The 15,385-nt window shown below is 44.4% G+C and overlaps 1 protein-coding gene across 1 annotated transcript in view; it reads right to left on the bottom strand.

The window, feature by feature from the left end:
- The window catches only part of MACROD2 (mono-ADP ribosylhydrolase 2), a 2,853,334-nt gene that overhangs the window by 2,724,456 nt on the left and 113,493 nt on the right, over positions 1–15,385 (bottom strand). The gene's annotated exons all lie outside the window — the stretch shown is intronic.

Here is a 15,385-nt window from a genome sequence, read left to right on the forward strand (position 1 = left end):
AAGTAAAACAGTGCTCCTTCCCTTCCGAGCTCTCCCGTGCGCCCAAAAAGGGGTTTACCCCAACATATGTGTTATCAGCGTACTCGGGACAAATTGAACAACAACTTCTGGGGTCCAAGTTCTCTTGTTATCCTTAGGAAAATAAAAATTTGGGGGGCTAAAAATCATTTTTGTGGGAAAAAAAAGATGTTTTATTTTCACGGCTCTGCGTTATAAACTGTAGTGAAACACTTGGGGGTTCAAAGTTCTCACAACACATCTAGATAAGTTCCTTGGGAGGTCTAGTTTCCAATATGGGGTCACTTGTGGGGGGTTTGTACTGTTTGGGTACATCAGGGGCTCTGCAAATGCAACGTGACGCCTGCAGACCAATCCATTTAAGGCTGCATTCCAAATGGCGCTCCTTCCCTTCCGAGCTCTGTCATGCACCCAAACAGTGGTTCCCCCCCACATATGGGGTATCAGCGTACTCAGGACAAATTGGACAACAACTTTTGGGGTCTAATTTATCCTGTTACCCTTGTAAAAATACAAAACTGGGGGCTAAAAAATCATTTTTGTGAAAAAAAAAAAGAATTTTTATTTTCACGGCTTTGCGCTATAAACTTTAGTGAAACACTTGGGGGTTCAAAGTTCTCAAAACACATCTAGATAAGTTCCTTGGGAGGTCTAGTTTCCAATATGGGGTCACTTGTGGGGGGTTTGTACTGTTTGGGTACATCAGGGGCTCTGCAAATGCAACGTGACAGCTGCTGACCAATCCATTTAAGTCTGCATTCCAAATGGCGCTCCTTCCCTTCCGAGCTCTGTCATGCGCCCAAACAGTGGTTCCCCCCCACATATGGGGTATCAGCGTACTCAGGACAAATTGGAAAACAAATTTTGGGGTCCAATTTTTTCTGTTACCCTTGTAAAAATACAAAGCTGGGTGCTAAAAAATCATTTTTGAGAAAAAAAATAAAAATTATTTTCACGGCTCTGCGTTATAATCTGTAGTGAAACACTTGGGGGTTCAAAGCTCTCAAAACACATCTAGATAAGATCCTTAGGGGGTCTACTTTCCAAAATGGTGTCACTTGTAGGGAGTTTCAATGTTTAGGCACATCAGGGGCTCTCCAAACGCAACATGGCGTCCCATCTCAATTCCAGTCAATTTTGCATTGAAAAGTCAAATGGCGCTCCTTCCCTTCCAAGCTCTGCCATGCGCCCAAACAATGGTTTACACCCACATATGGGGTATCATCGTACTCAGGACAAATTGGCCAACATTTTTTGGGGTCCAATTTCTTCTCTTACCCTTGGGAAAATAAAAAATTGGGGGCGAAAAGATCATTTTTGTGAAAAAATATGATTTTTTATTTTTACGGCTCTGCATTATAAACTTCTGTGAAGCACTTGGTGGGTCAAAGTGCTCACCACACATCTAGATAAGTTCCTTAGGGGGTCTACTTTCCAAAATGGTGTCACTTGTAGGGAGTTTCAATGTTTAGGCACATCAGGGGCTCTCCAAACGCAACATGGCGTCCCATCTCAATTCCAGTCAATTTTGCATTGAAAAGTCAAATGGCGCTCCTTCCCTTCCAAGCTCTGCCATGCGCCCAAACAATGGTTTACACCCACATATGGGGTATCATCGTACTCAGGACAAATTGGCCAACATTTTTTTGGGTCCAATTTCTTCTCTTACCCTTGGGAAAATAAAAAATTGGGGGCGAAAAGATCATTTTTGTGAAAAAATATGATTTTTTATTTTTACGGCTCTGCATTATAAACTTCTGTGAAGCACTTGGTGGGTCAAAGTGCTCACCACACATCTAGATAAGTTCCTTAGGGGGTCTACTTTCCAAAATGGTGTCACTTGTAGGGAGTTTCAATGTTTAGGCACATCAGGGGCTCTCCAAACGCAACATGGCGTCCCATCTCAATTCCAGTCAATTTTGCATTGAAAAGTCAAATGGCGCTCCTTCCCTTCCAAGCTCTGCCATGCGCCCAAACAATGGTTTACACCCACATATGGGGTATCATCGTACTCAGGACAAATTGGCCAACATTTTTTGGGGTCCAATTTCTTCTCTTACCCTTGGGAAAATAAAAAATTGGGGGCGAAAAGATCATTTTTGTGAAAAAATATGATATTTTATTTTTACGGCTCTGCATTATAAACTTCTGTGAAGCACTTGGTGGGTCAAAGTGCTCACCACACATCTAGATAAGTTCCTTAGGGGGTCTACTTTCCAAAATGGTGTCACTTGTAGGGAGTTTCAATGTTTAGGCACATCAGGGGCTCTCCAAACGCAACATGGCGTCCCATCTCAATTCCAGTCAATTTTGCATTGAAAAGTCAAATGGCGCTCCTTCCCTTCCAAGCTCTGCCATGCGCCCAAACAATGGTTTACACCCACATATGGGGTATCATCGTACTCAGGACAAATTGCACAACATTTTTTGGGGTCCAATTTCTTCTCTTACCCTTGGGAAAATAAAAAATTGGGGGCGAAAAGATCATTTTTGTGAAACAATATGATTTTTTATTTTTACGGCTCTGCATTATAAACTTCTGTGAAGCACTTGGTGGGTCAAAGTGCTCACCACACATCAAGATAAGTTCCTTAGGGGGTCTACTTTCCAAAATGGTGTCACTTGTAGGGGGTTTCAGTGTTTAGGCACATCAGGGGCTCTCCAAACGCAACATGGCGTCCCATCTCAATTCCAGTCAATTTTGCATTGAAAAGTCAAATGGCGCTCCTTTCCTTCCGAGCTCTGCCATACGCCCAAACAGTGGTTTACCCCCACATATGGGGTATCAGCGTACTCAGGACAAATTGTACAACAACTTTGGGGGTCCATTTTCTCCTGTTACCCTTGGTAAAATAAAACAAATTGGAGCTGAAATAAATTTTGTGTGAAAAAAAGTTAAATGTTCATTTTTATTTAAACATTCCAAAAATTCCTGTGAAACACCTGAAGGGTTAATAAACTTCTTGAATGTGGTTTTGAGCACCTTGAGGGGTGCAGTTTTTAGAATGGTGTCACACTTGGGTATTTTCTATCATATAGACCCCTCAAAATGACTTCAAATGAGATGTGGTCCCTAAAAAAAAATGGTGTTGTAAAAATGAGAAATTGCTGGTCAACTTTTAACCCTTATAACTCCGTCACAAAAAAAAATTTTGGTTCCAAAATTGTACTGATGTAAAGTAGACATGTGGGAAATGTTACTTATTAAGTATTTTGCGTGACATATGTCTGTGATTTAAGGGCATAAAAATTCAAAGTTGGAAAATTGCAAAATTTTCAAAATTTTCGCCAAATTTCCATTTTTTTCACAAATAAACGCAAGTTATATCGAATAAATTTTACCACTAACATGAAGTACAATATGTCACGAGAAAACAATGTCAGAATCGCCAAGATCCGTCAAAGCGTTCCAGAGTTATAGCCTCATAAAGGGACAGTGGTCAGAATTGTAAAAATTGGCCCGGTCATTAACGTGCAAACCACCCTTGGGGGTGAAGGGGTTAAGGGTATAGAAGACAGCAGTTTGTCTCTGGAAAGACCACTTTTAAGGCCTTCCTCTAAGTCACTCAGCCAGACCAACATGGACCTAGCGGTGCATGTAGCAGAGATAGATGGTCTGAAGGCTCCCGTACACGACTCCCAGGCTCTTTTTAGTAGTGAGTCGGCTTTACGGTCTAACGGGTCCTGTAATGAGCCTGAATCCTCCACAGGTAGCAAAGATTTTTTAGATGTAGATGCTACCGCAGCGTCCACTTTTGGCGCTTTTGACCATGTCGAGAACTCTTCATCATTGAAGGGATACCGTCTCTTTGAGGATGGAGGTAACCCCCTTTGGCCCCTGATGTCCTCAGATTTAACTGAGGCTTCCTCCCGCAAGGTAGAAGCAATACATGATTTGCACAATCTCTTTTTATAACTATCCGGGAGAGGCTGGAGACATAATGCACACTGTTTGTGCTTCGTTTTCTCTGTTTTCTTTCCCTAAGTGTATAAAGGGAAAGGGAACACCAGTCAGCTTATGAGGGTAGAAGCACACTTACCCCAGTGAAGCTTTTACGGTACCGATTGACGAGGAGATTTAGGTGGAGAACCGGATTTCTTCCTGGAGGATCCGCTCTGTTTGGAGCGACTGCTGCTGCCCCGTGTACGTGGGGTAGCCGCGGTGTCTTCTATGGAGAGCATCGCAGGGGTCTGTGACGAATCCATTGTGGACACCGGGCGCTTATGCCGGCGTCCTTTTACATGGGGGCCGCCATCTTCTTCCGGTTGAACCCGGAAGTGCTAACCACTTCCGGGTCGCGGCCATACTGTGTGCACTCGCGCTGTCACCGGCATCAGCGCGGGTGCCGTCCACCTCCTCCTCCGCCCGGAGTTTCAATTCAGGACTCCCGGGTAAATTGTGGAGCTCCACGCCGCCTGAGCGCTCGCCAAAGCGCAGCGCTTACCTCTCCTCGGCGCTAGGTCCCGCAGACTGCCCGGATGGATTCCCATGAGCCAGGAACCCCTGCAGTTGTGGCCTCATGGCGTCTGCCAGCAGAGGGGGGAACTGAGAAGAGGACCCCCGACGCTGCATCCAGCCCTGGAGCCCTTGCCGTCCTCACAGGTAAACTGCGCAAGCAGCATCCAGGCTAGGCATCCTCTTCTCCGTGGATTCCCGTAGGAACAGGAAACCAAACTGTGGGAGCGAGGGGGACCGCCCCTTTTATCTCTCCGTAGGGTTTCCTGTTCCTAGGGGCGGATCCCCTCTCTCAGTGGGTGCTGTCGTGGCGAAGAGAAAAAAAATGTATACAAACAGGAGAGGTTTCAGCATGAGAACAGTATAGATATAAAATACTTCTGTTTCAGATGTCACGAAAACCTCAACGCGTGTCTCCATTTAAAGGATCATCAGGAGGCTGGAAACTTGGACAGAAATTAATATAATTAATATAATGCTATTATGAGCTCTGTGGTCTGCTGTCTGAAGCTGGCTAGAATTAGTGAAGGTACACCCAGTTTTCCATGTTTCCTTACTAAAGTCTGTATCACCTAATAACTTCCAGGCATGTGTTGTGCCACCTCCGCTGCCTGTGGTGATTGATGGGCAGGAACAATTTGTGGAAGAAATAATCATTGATTCTAGGATTCGCAGGAATCGGCTCCAATATCTGATAAGATGGTAGGGGTATCCCCCAGAAGAAGACTCTTGGGAACCTGTGGAAAACATCACTGCCCAACAGAAAATTTCTAGTTTCCATCAGAGAATCCCTGAGAAGCTGGGTCCAGGATCATCCTGAGGCAGTTTCTAAGGAGGGAGTAATGTCAGGACTCTGAATATTTTTTGATTACCTTTTGGGCATTCATGCCCTCTTTCAAGATGGCGTTGTTTCATGTGCTCTTGTCTTCCTGCTTTATAACTCCACTCGATACTCTAGTTAATGCTAGAGTATTCTGCTCGTATCCAGTTCCTGGTGGCTTACGGTTTTTCTCTGCTCCTGCAACCTGTATGGATATCCGGTTTATCTGCTCTATACATCTGTTACCCGTATTCCTCCTGCTTCTGGCTGCTCCCTCTGTGCTTCTTACCCCACCTGAATTTGCTAGACACGTAAGCTGGTTACTGCTCTGTCTCTTCCTTCGATTAAATAGATGCAGAGCACAGGACTGCTCTGCACCAAGACTTCCTACCCAGGCCTCCCTGGTTTATCTGATAGGCTACATGGACTTGCTTGATATAATATATATCTTGTTTCAAGCATCCTCAAGTGTAAACTGCGCTTCACAGAGGGCTCTGCTGTTTGCATTTTCCTGCAAGGTTTCTAACAGACTTTGTTGAGTTTTCATTCAATATTTACACTGAGTTTTATGGACTTTGAGTTTTCCTCTGCACTTATTTTGCAACACCGTGTGTTTATAATATAAACTTTTTCACCTATATAAACGGTGTTCTGTCTGCTCCATGCAAGAAGACTCCCGAGTCATCCATTATAATCCTTACACTTGGGAATTATGCAACAAGTTTTTCACACCTGGATTTGGGGATCCTCTGCCATTCTTCCTTGCAGATCCTCTCCAGTTCCATGAGGTTGGATAGTGAACATTGGTGGACAGCCATTTTCATGTCTCTCCAGATATGCTCAATTGGGTTTAGGTCAGGGCTCTGGCTGGGCCAGTCAAGAATAGTCACAGTTCCCCTCTGCGTTTGCCCCAATCTGCTCCATACCATTCTTATTAGACCCGAGCTATAGAGACCCTTACGGATTATGGTCTTCACTCCCCAAGGAACCTTTAAAGAACTTCGATAATGAGAAAATCCTTCATAGAGAAATTTGGCCTACAGGCGCCCTGACACGATCCAAAAACTTCCTTCAAACTCAACATATTAGATGCACACTCCTTACTTTCAAAAAGAAGTTTCCCCATAAATCCAAATGTCATGGCTTGATATAATGTATAAAACCCCTTACCCCGAAATGAAAAGCGTTTCTCGAGTCTATTCTCAACTCAACTCCATCAACAACTACTCTAAACCTACATTTATTCACTCCTGGGAGTTGGAGATGGGGGTGACTTTTACAGAGACACAAACCTCAAAAATGCTAGCCAATGCACGAGGATTCTCCCGATGTATACTACTTCAAGAAAAAGCTTACAAAATCTTGACCAGATGGCATTTGACTCCTGTTAAGTTGACCCATCTAGGACTGTTAAACAACAGCTCATGTTGGAGATGTCATGGCTCTTTGGGCCACCACACTCATTTTTTGGGAATGCCCTAAATTGACTACATTTTGGGAGGATATTAATAAGCTCCTTAAGAGACTTAAGTTAATTAAAACTAATTTACAGGCCCCAGAGGTTCTACTTTCCTGCCCATCTAACAATTACAGACCTAGGAAACAGACTTTTACCACTATTACTTAGTGCCGCAAAACATTTAATCACATTGCATTGGAAAGAGGATTCCCCCCCAACAATACCTGAATGGCTGTCCAAAATTGACCAAATCTCAAGACTCGAAGTATTATCTAGTTGGGAAATGAACACCCATGATCTGTTAGTTAGGATCTGGGCCCCTTGGAGAGAGTTTTGAGCAAGTGGCTATAATTGATTTCACTATTGCTCCGTGACGTGTGCCCTAGATGTTATTTGTAAGAGAAGGTTGTATTTTCACAGCATTTATTTGCTCTTTGCTAAAACTTACACTTTGATATCATTCCGTGCTGTACTAGTTTAAATACCCTATCCTACCCTTCCCTCCAATTTTTCCCCTACCTTCTCCTTTCCTCCCATATCACCCAATTACCCTTACCTATATTTTACCAGGTTGTGCTCCCCCTTCCCTTCTCACCATTTTCCTGTTCCTCCCCTTTAAATCCATAGCATCTGAAAGTTGAATGCTGTTTTTCAGCTTATATGATAATATTATGCTTTTCTTGCTTTCTGTATTGGCATTTATTCTTAAATAAAGAATTAACAAAAAAAAAAAAAAGAATAGTCACAGTTGTTCCGAAGCCACTCCCTTGTTGTTTTAGTTGTGTGCTTAGGATCATTTTCTTGTTGGAATGTGAACCTTCGGCCAAGTCTGAGGTCCAGAACATTCTGGAAGAGGTTTTCATCCAGGATATATCTCTGTACTTGGCCACATTCATGTTTCTTTCAATTGCAACCAGTCATTCTGTCCCTGCAGCTGAAAAACACCCATATAGCGTGATGCTGTCACCACCATGCTTCACTGTTGGGATTCTATTGGGCAGTTGGTGAGCAAAAAGGTCTATGTTAATCTCATCAGACAAGAGAATCTTATTTCTCATAGTCTGGGAGGAATTCATGCATTTTTTAGCTAACTCTATACGGGCTTTCATATGTTTTGCACTGAGGAGAGGCTTCCATTGGGCCTCTCTGCCATAAAGGCCTGATTGGTGGAGGGCTGCGGTGATAGTTGACTTTGTGGAACTTTCATCTCCCTACAGCATCTCTCGACCTCAGCCGTTGTGATCTCGGGGCTCTTCTTTACCTCTCACAAAGGTTCTCCTCACATGATTGCTCAGTTTAGCTGGATGGCCAGGTCTAGGAAGACTTCTGGTGGTCCCAAACTTCTTCCATTTAAGGAATATGGAGGCCTCTGTGCTCTAAAGAACCTTGAGTACTGCAGAACTTCTTTTGTGACCTTGGCCAGGTCTATGCCTTGCCACAATTCTTTCTCTGAGCTCCTTGGCCAGTTCCTTTGAACCTCATGATTCTCATTTGGACTGACATGCACTGTGAGGTCTTCTATAGACAGGTGTGTACATTTCCAAATCAAGTCCTATCAGTTTAATTAAACACAGGTGGACTCCAATGAAGGAGTAGTACCATATCAAGGATGATCACAAGGAAATGGACAGCATGTGACTGAAATGTGTCTGCGCAAAGGGTATAAATATTTATGACCATGTGATATTTCAGTTTAATACACTTGCAAAAATGTCTACATTTCTGGATTTTTTTCAGTCAAGATGGGGTGCAGAGTGTACATTAATGTGAAAAAAATGAACTTTTTTGAATTTACCAAATGGCTGCAATGAAACAAAGTGAAAAATGTAAAGGGGTCTGAATACTTTCCGTACCCACTGTATACGGTGTATACAAGTTAGTTAAGCTAAAACAAAATATTTGGTTGTGTTCATAAGTCATGTGAAAATGCATTTAATAAACTAACTGTATTGATCATTAACCCCTTGCACCATCTGTTATATTTACAGCTCTTGCAAAAGGTAGGTAGCACCCAAGATTAACTTTTCCCATTAACTGTGCCATTGGTCATTACGGTAGTTTATGGAGCTGGATTAACAGACATGGTCACATGTGACGCTGAGAGAAAGAAATAAAGAATCATTTTTCTAATCCAGGAGATCCCCTTTAATATATAAGGGTATAATGGTACGAGTGTAGATTACTTGTTAACGCTACTAATGAAAGGTCTTGCGGCTTTTAAGTCAACAACTGCTATATATTCCTCAGCATCAGCTGTAAAGTGCGAGCTTGCTTTCACCAGTATTACTTATTAATGTGATGGGTCTAGGTAGGGGGTTTGGCCAGTCAGACAAACAAAAGCAGAGCAGCATGATAGTCTACCACAGCATGTCAGGCAACACAGGAAAACTTAAAATCTCATCAAAAACAGCAGGTTTTTGGGAGCTGAATGGTGGAAAGAGATTTTGTTTTATTATTACATTGTGAAATAGTACATGTGTATTTCAATTCTGTGGTAAAGCAGTAAGGACAGTTTAATCAATGTGTTGCAAGCCTCTTTGGCAGTAAAGGAATATTGTGTTCGCGACCTGAGGTGCTAAACGCGACTTGCGTTATGTATTCTGCCTTTCTGCTTGCCACAAAATCTACAGCAACAAACAAGCTTTTAATAGAAAAATCTGCTACTTGTCACTGCTAGTCTACGCTGTGACTGGCAATTTAGAAAGTTACTGTAACACACACCTGTCAGGTGCACCTGCACACTATTACCTGCCACCGTTTTCCTACAGACGTTAAAGCCATTAATCCGTATTCATGAAAACTGAACATGAGTGTGACCAGGACTAGTAGGAACAGGGAATAATGCAACATTTATGAGTTCTGCCTTGGCTTCCCATTCTTAGTTCTGACCTAGCACCTATCTAGGCAGAGGCTCTGCATATTAGAATTAGGCCAAAGTCACACTAGCGTATAGCATCCGATGCAATATACCAATGACCCTTGGCTCCTGCTCTGCTGCAATCGAGAGCCGAGTGTCAGTGCTCTGTGCTCCAATCTTTTCTCCATTTGTGGTATTTCCTGATGAAGAAGTCTCAGTACGTTGAATAAAAGCACATCTTATATAATATAATATACCCGGATCTTAAGTTATTCAGCATCCCAGAATATGTCCACTTTTTTTTCCAAATTTTTATTTACCGTATATGGTGTGAATGACAAGAAAGGAACACAGCTGCCAAGGAGACGGAGAAAGTAATTTCTCCATGTCCTCTGCTGCTGGCGTCTCAGTATATCGTACTGCAGTCGGGTGATATCGGAGTGCGGTCCGATGTTTCACTTGCACCCATAGACTTGAATGGGTGCAAAGTGAGACGAGTCTCTACGCAAATCACAGCAAGCTGTGGTTGTGCTCTCATGCTGAATCAGCATAAGAAAATAATTGAAGATCTGAGATGTCCTATAGAGTACTGTAACATTGGGCCCAGCGCTATGCGATTAATTGCATAGCACTGTGGCAGTGCCCAGGTTACCGCCTGGATGCATGATATCACGGAGCCCAGGGCACCAATTTCTGTTTTTTTCTTCCAGGAAGGTTATTCTGGATCTTAATTGGATCTGTTTATTTTTTTGTAAGAAGGATGTTTTTCTCCAGGAGTCCAGTAGAATACCTAGGAAGGTATTCCCCTTGGAAGAGACAGAGGAGGGCCTCATGAAAAAACATGTTCCCATTAGAAAGGAGCGGGTCTCCTATACTTGTAATTCCCATGCACTATGTGTATGGGCTGACAAACATTTACCCCTGGGGGTATACATGAACATACTGTATAACTAATTTTTTTAAGGGCATCATAAAAAGATTATGTGGGTGTTGCATCACGGACCACGGTCACACTGGTGATATGGTGGTGAAGGAGGATGATGATGAGAAGGAGTACAACAGCAAATAGCCAAAGGCTATTTTCACACATGTTTGAGAGAGGAGAGAGAGAGGAGAGAGAGAGGAGACACCAGAATTGAAAACACATGCTTATTTAAAAAAAAAAAAAATCGGAATTCGTCGCCGGATTCCATCATTTGATGGGTCCGGTGCCATAGGATATCATTATAGCAAACGACGGACATCGCTGTCCGTTTTTTTGAAGAACACAAAAAACGTTCCTATGTCAGATTTATCCAGCCGCCGGAAAACAAAATTTATGACGGATTCGGTAAAAAACGGAGGAAATCTAAGGCCATCCGTCGCAATCCATCGCTAATACAAGTCTATGAGAAAATAACGGATCCAGCGGCAACTTTGGCTGGGTCTGTTTTTTTTTTTCAAAATTCGCCAGACTGTGCCCAAAGGCAAAAAACTGGTGTGTGAATGCAGCCCAAATCAGGAAGAGTATACCCATGTGTGGGTGTAAAGAGGACATGGGAATAGACCTCCCCAAAAAAAAGACATTGGATTTGAGTTTGTTACGCTGCTATCATTTGGTGGTGTTGAGAAGTCTGGTCCAATCTAGCCCTTGTTCATTTTTTAAAGCCTGTCAGCATTTTCAGTTGACAGGCGGATGCGCTTATCAGTTATAATTCCACCAGTAGTACTAAAAACAAGCTCTGACAGAACTGTAGCAGCAGGGCAGGCCAGGACCTCCAAGGTGTAGAGAGCCAGTTCTTGCCACGTGTCTAGCTTGGATACCCAATAAGTATAAAGGCACAGAGGAATCAAGGAGGACATTGGTACAGTCAGCAAGGTACTCCCTCAGCAACTTCCAAAACGTTGCACTCCTTATGAGAGTACTCTGCGCCTCAGGCCCTGTGTGATGGAAGGGTCTGAGAAAACTTTCCCAGAACTTTGACAGTGTTCCCCTGCCTCTGCTGGATTGGAGTTGTGTCACTGTCGCCTGTACTCCTTGGTTGTCCAACGAACTGTGACCTCTGCCACCAGCGTTTTCAGATGGGAATATTTTTTAATTATTTCGCAACAAGGACCTTCTGAAACTGCCCCTTGTTAGTAGACCTGTCCGCCTCGAGAATAAGAGATAGAAAGCTCTCGTTGTAGCGTGGGTCTAGAAGTGTAACCAACCAGTAATGACGGTCACCCAAAATTTTGAGAATGCGAGGGTCACAGGAAAGGCAGTATAACAAATACTGCCATGCGTGCCAGACTGCTAACAGTCAAGACTTCAGTGTCCTCACCAAGAGGATGACTGACCATGCTCTCCATCTCCTCCCTGTCCTCAGGCCATCCACGCTGAACAGACGATATGACAGTTGTGCAGGTAGTACCGTCTATAGTGCATGAAACAAGCTCCTGTTATTCCTCCTCCTCATTGTCACCCAATCCACGTTGGGTTGAAATGACGCTGGGCTGTGTTTTATCTCCCTGTATGGTTCCTTGCTCCATCTCACCGTGCTCTGCCTCCAATGCATCCTCTTTGATTGTGAGCAGAGAGCGTTTCAGAACACAGAAGCGCAGGGCCGGACTGGCCATAGGGCACTTCTGGCAAATGCCAGAAGGGCCGGTGCCAGTGGTGGGCCGCTCAATCCGCCGCCCCCGCCGTCGCATTCAACTATACCGGCGTATAGACGCCGGTACAGTTGAATGCAATGATGGAGGAGAGCGTCTACAGACGCTCCTCTCCCATCATTCCCCGCTCTGCCTCTGACACTGCGGGTGCGCGATGATGTCATATCATCGCGCACCTGCTGTGTCCCGGGCAGACTGCAGCTGCTGAGACAGGAGCAGGAACCAGGAAGCAACGCTGGGCACGAGGAGAGGTGAGGAGAGTTTTTTTTTTTTCTGGACTGTGGGGCCATTCTCGGAGGAGGTGAGGGGAGGAAGAGAAGAGATGTGGGCTGTATATAGTTCTCTGTGGGCTGTGCTCTGTGCTGTATACTGCTGTGGGCTGTATATAGTTCTCTGTGGGCTGTGCTCTGTGCTGTATACTGCTGTGGGCTGTATATAGTACTCTGTGGGCTGTGCTCTGTGCTGTATACTACTGTGGGCTGTATATAGTTCTCTGTGGGCTGTGCTCTGTGCTGTATACTGCTGTGGGCTGTATATAGTTCTCTGTGGGCTGTGCTCTGTGCTGTATACTACTGTGGGCTGTATATAGTTCTCTGTGGGCTGTGCTCTGTGCTGTATACTGCTGTGGGCTGTATATAGTTCTCTGTGGGCTGTGCTCTGTGCTGTATACTGCTGTGGGCTGTATATAGTTCTCTGTGGGCTGTGCTCTGTGCTGTATACTGCTGTGGGCTGTATATAGTTCTCTGTGGGCTGTGCTCTGTGCTGTATACTGCTGTGTGCTGTATATAGTTCTCTCTGGGCTGTGCTCTGTGCTGTATACTGCTGTGGGCTGTATATAGTTCTCTGTGGGCTGTGCTCTGTGCTGTATACTGCTGTGGGCTGTATATAGTTCTCTGTGGGCTGTGCTCTGTGCTGTATACTGCTGTGGGCTGTACATAGTTCTCTGTGGGCTGTGCTCTGTGCTGTATACTACTGTGGGCTGTATATAGTTCTCTGTGGGCTGTGCTCTGTGCTGTATACTGCTGTGGGCTGTATATAGTTCTCTGGGCTGTGCTCTGTGCTGTATACTGCTGTGGGCTGTATATAGTTCTCTGTGGGCTGTGCTCTGTGCTGTATACTGCTGTGGGCTGTATATAGTACTCTGTGGGCTGTGCTCTGTGCTGTATACTGCTGTGGGCTGTATATAGTTCTCTGTGGGCTGTGCTCTGTGCTGTATACTACTGTGGGCTGTATATAGTTCTCTGTGGGCTGTGCTCTGTGCTGTATACTGCTCTGTGCTGTATATAGTTCTCTGTGGGCTGTGCTCTGTGCTGTATACTGCTGTGGGCTGTATATAGTTCTCTGTGGGCTGTGCTCTGTGCTGTATACTACTGTGGGCTGTATATAGTTCTCTGTGGGTTGTGCTCTGTGCTGTATACTGCTGTGGGCTGTATATAGCTCTCTGTGGGCTGTGCTCTGTGCTGTATACTACTGTGTGCTCTGTGCTATATATAGTACTCTGTGGGCTGTGCTCTGTGCTGTATACTACTGTGGGGTGTATATAGTTATCTGTGGGCTGTGCTCTGTGCTGTATGCTACTGTGGGCTGTATATAGTTCTCTGTGGGCTGTGCTCTGTGCTGTATATAGTTCTCTGTGGGCTGTGCTCTGTGCTGTATTCTACTGTGGGCTGTATATAGTTATCTGTGGGCTGTGCTCTGTGCTGTATGCTACTGTGGGCTGTATATAGTTCTCTGTGGGCTGTGCTCTGTGCTGTATATAGTTATCTGTGGGCTGTGCTCTGTGCTGTATACTACTGTGGGCTGTATATAGTTCTCTGTGGGCTGTGCTCTGTGCTGTATACTACTGTGTGCTGTATATAGTTCTCTGTGGGCTGTGCTGTATATAGTACTCTGTGGGCTGTGCTGTATATAGTACTCTGTGGGCTGTGCTGTATATAGTACTCTGTGGGCTGTGCTGTATATAGTACTCTGTGGGCTGTGCTGTATATAGTACTCTGTGGGCTGTGCTGTATATAGTACTCTGTGGGCTGTGCTGTATATAGTACTCTGTGGGCTGTGCTGTATATAGTACTCTGTGGGCTGTGCTGTATATAGTGCTCTGTGGGCTGTGCTGTGTATAGTACTCTGTGCTGTATATAGTACTCTGTGGGCTGTGCTGTATATAGTACTCTGGGCTGTGCTGTATATAGTACTCTCTGGGCTGTGCTGTATATAGTACTCTCTGGGCTGTGCTGTATATAGTACTCTCTGGGCTGTGCTTTATATAGTACTCTGGGCTGTGCTGTATATAGTACTCTGGGCTGTGCTTTATATAGTACTCTGGGCTGTGCTTTATATAGTTCTCTGTGGGCTGTGCTGTATATAGTTCTCTGTGGGCTGTGCTGTATATAGTTCTCTGTGGGCTGTGCTGTATATATTACTTTGTGGGCTGTGCTGTATATATTACTTTGTGGGCTGTGCTGTATATATTACTCTGTGGGCTGTGCTGTATACTACTGTGTGGACTGTGCTGTATACTTCTACGTGGGCTGTGCTGTATACTACTGTGTGGTCTGTGCTGTATACTACTGTGTGGTCTGTGCTGAATACTGCTGTGTGGGCTATGTTACCTACTACGCGAGCTGTGCTATAGTATGCAGGCTGTGCTGTATACTATGCGGTTTGTGCTATATAATATGCGGGCTTTGCTATATACTATGGGGAGTATATTATATTCTATTGGGGGAGGCCATGTTATGTACTATGTGGCTGTGTTATATACTATTGTTGGGGTATATTATATTCTATGGGGGAGGCTGCGTTATATACTATGGGGGGCTGCATTATATTCTATGGGGGGCTACATTATATATTATGGGGAGGTGGGCTGTATTATATTCTATGGGGGTTACATACTCTGGGGTGGCTGCATTATACTCTGTGGGGTGGCTGCATTATACTCTGGGGTGGCTGCATTATACTCTGGGGTGGCTGCATTATACTCTGGGGTGGCTGCATTATACTATATGTGGGCTGCATTATACTGTATCGAGGACTATGGGGAATACGCTATACTATATGAAGAACTATGGGGTGCATTATACTATGGGAAGTGAATTGTACTACATGGATGACTGTGGCGGTGCATTATACTATATGGAG

The sequence above is a fragment of the Ranitomeya variabilis genome, chromosome 2 (genome assembly GCF_051348905.1).
Source record: "Ranitomeya variabilis isolate aRanVar5 chromosome 2, aRanVar5.hap1, whole genome shotgun sequence".
NCBI classification, from domain to species: Eukaryota; Metazoa; Chordata; class Amphibia; order Anura; family Dendrobatidae; genus Ranitomeya; species Ranitomeya variabilis.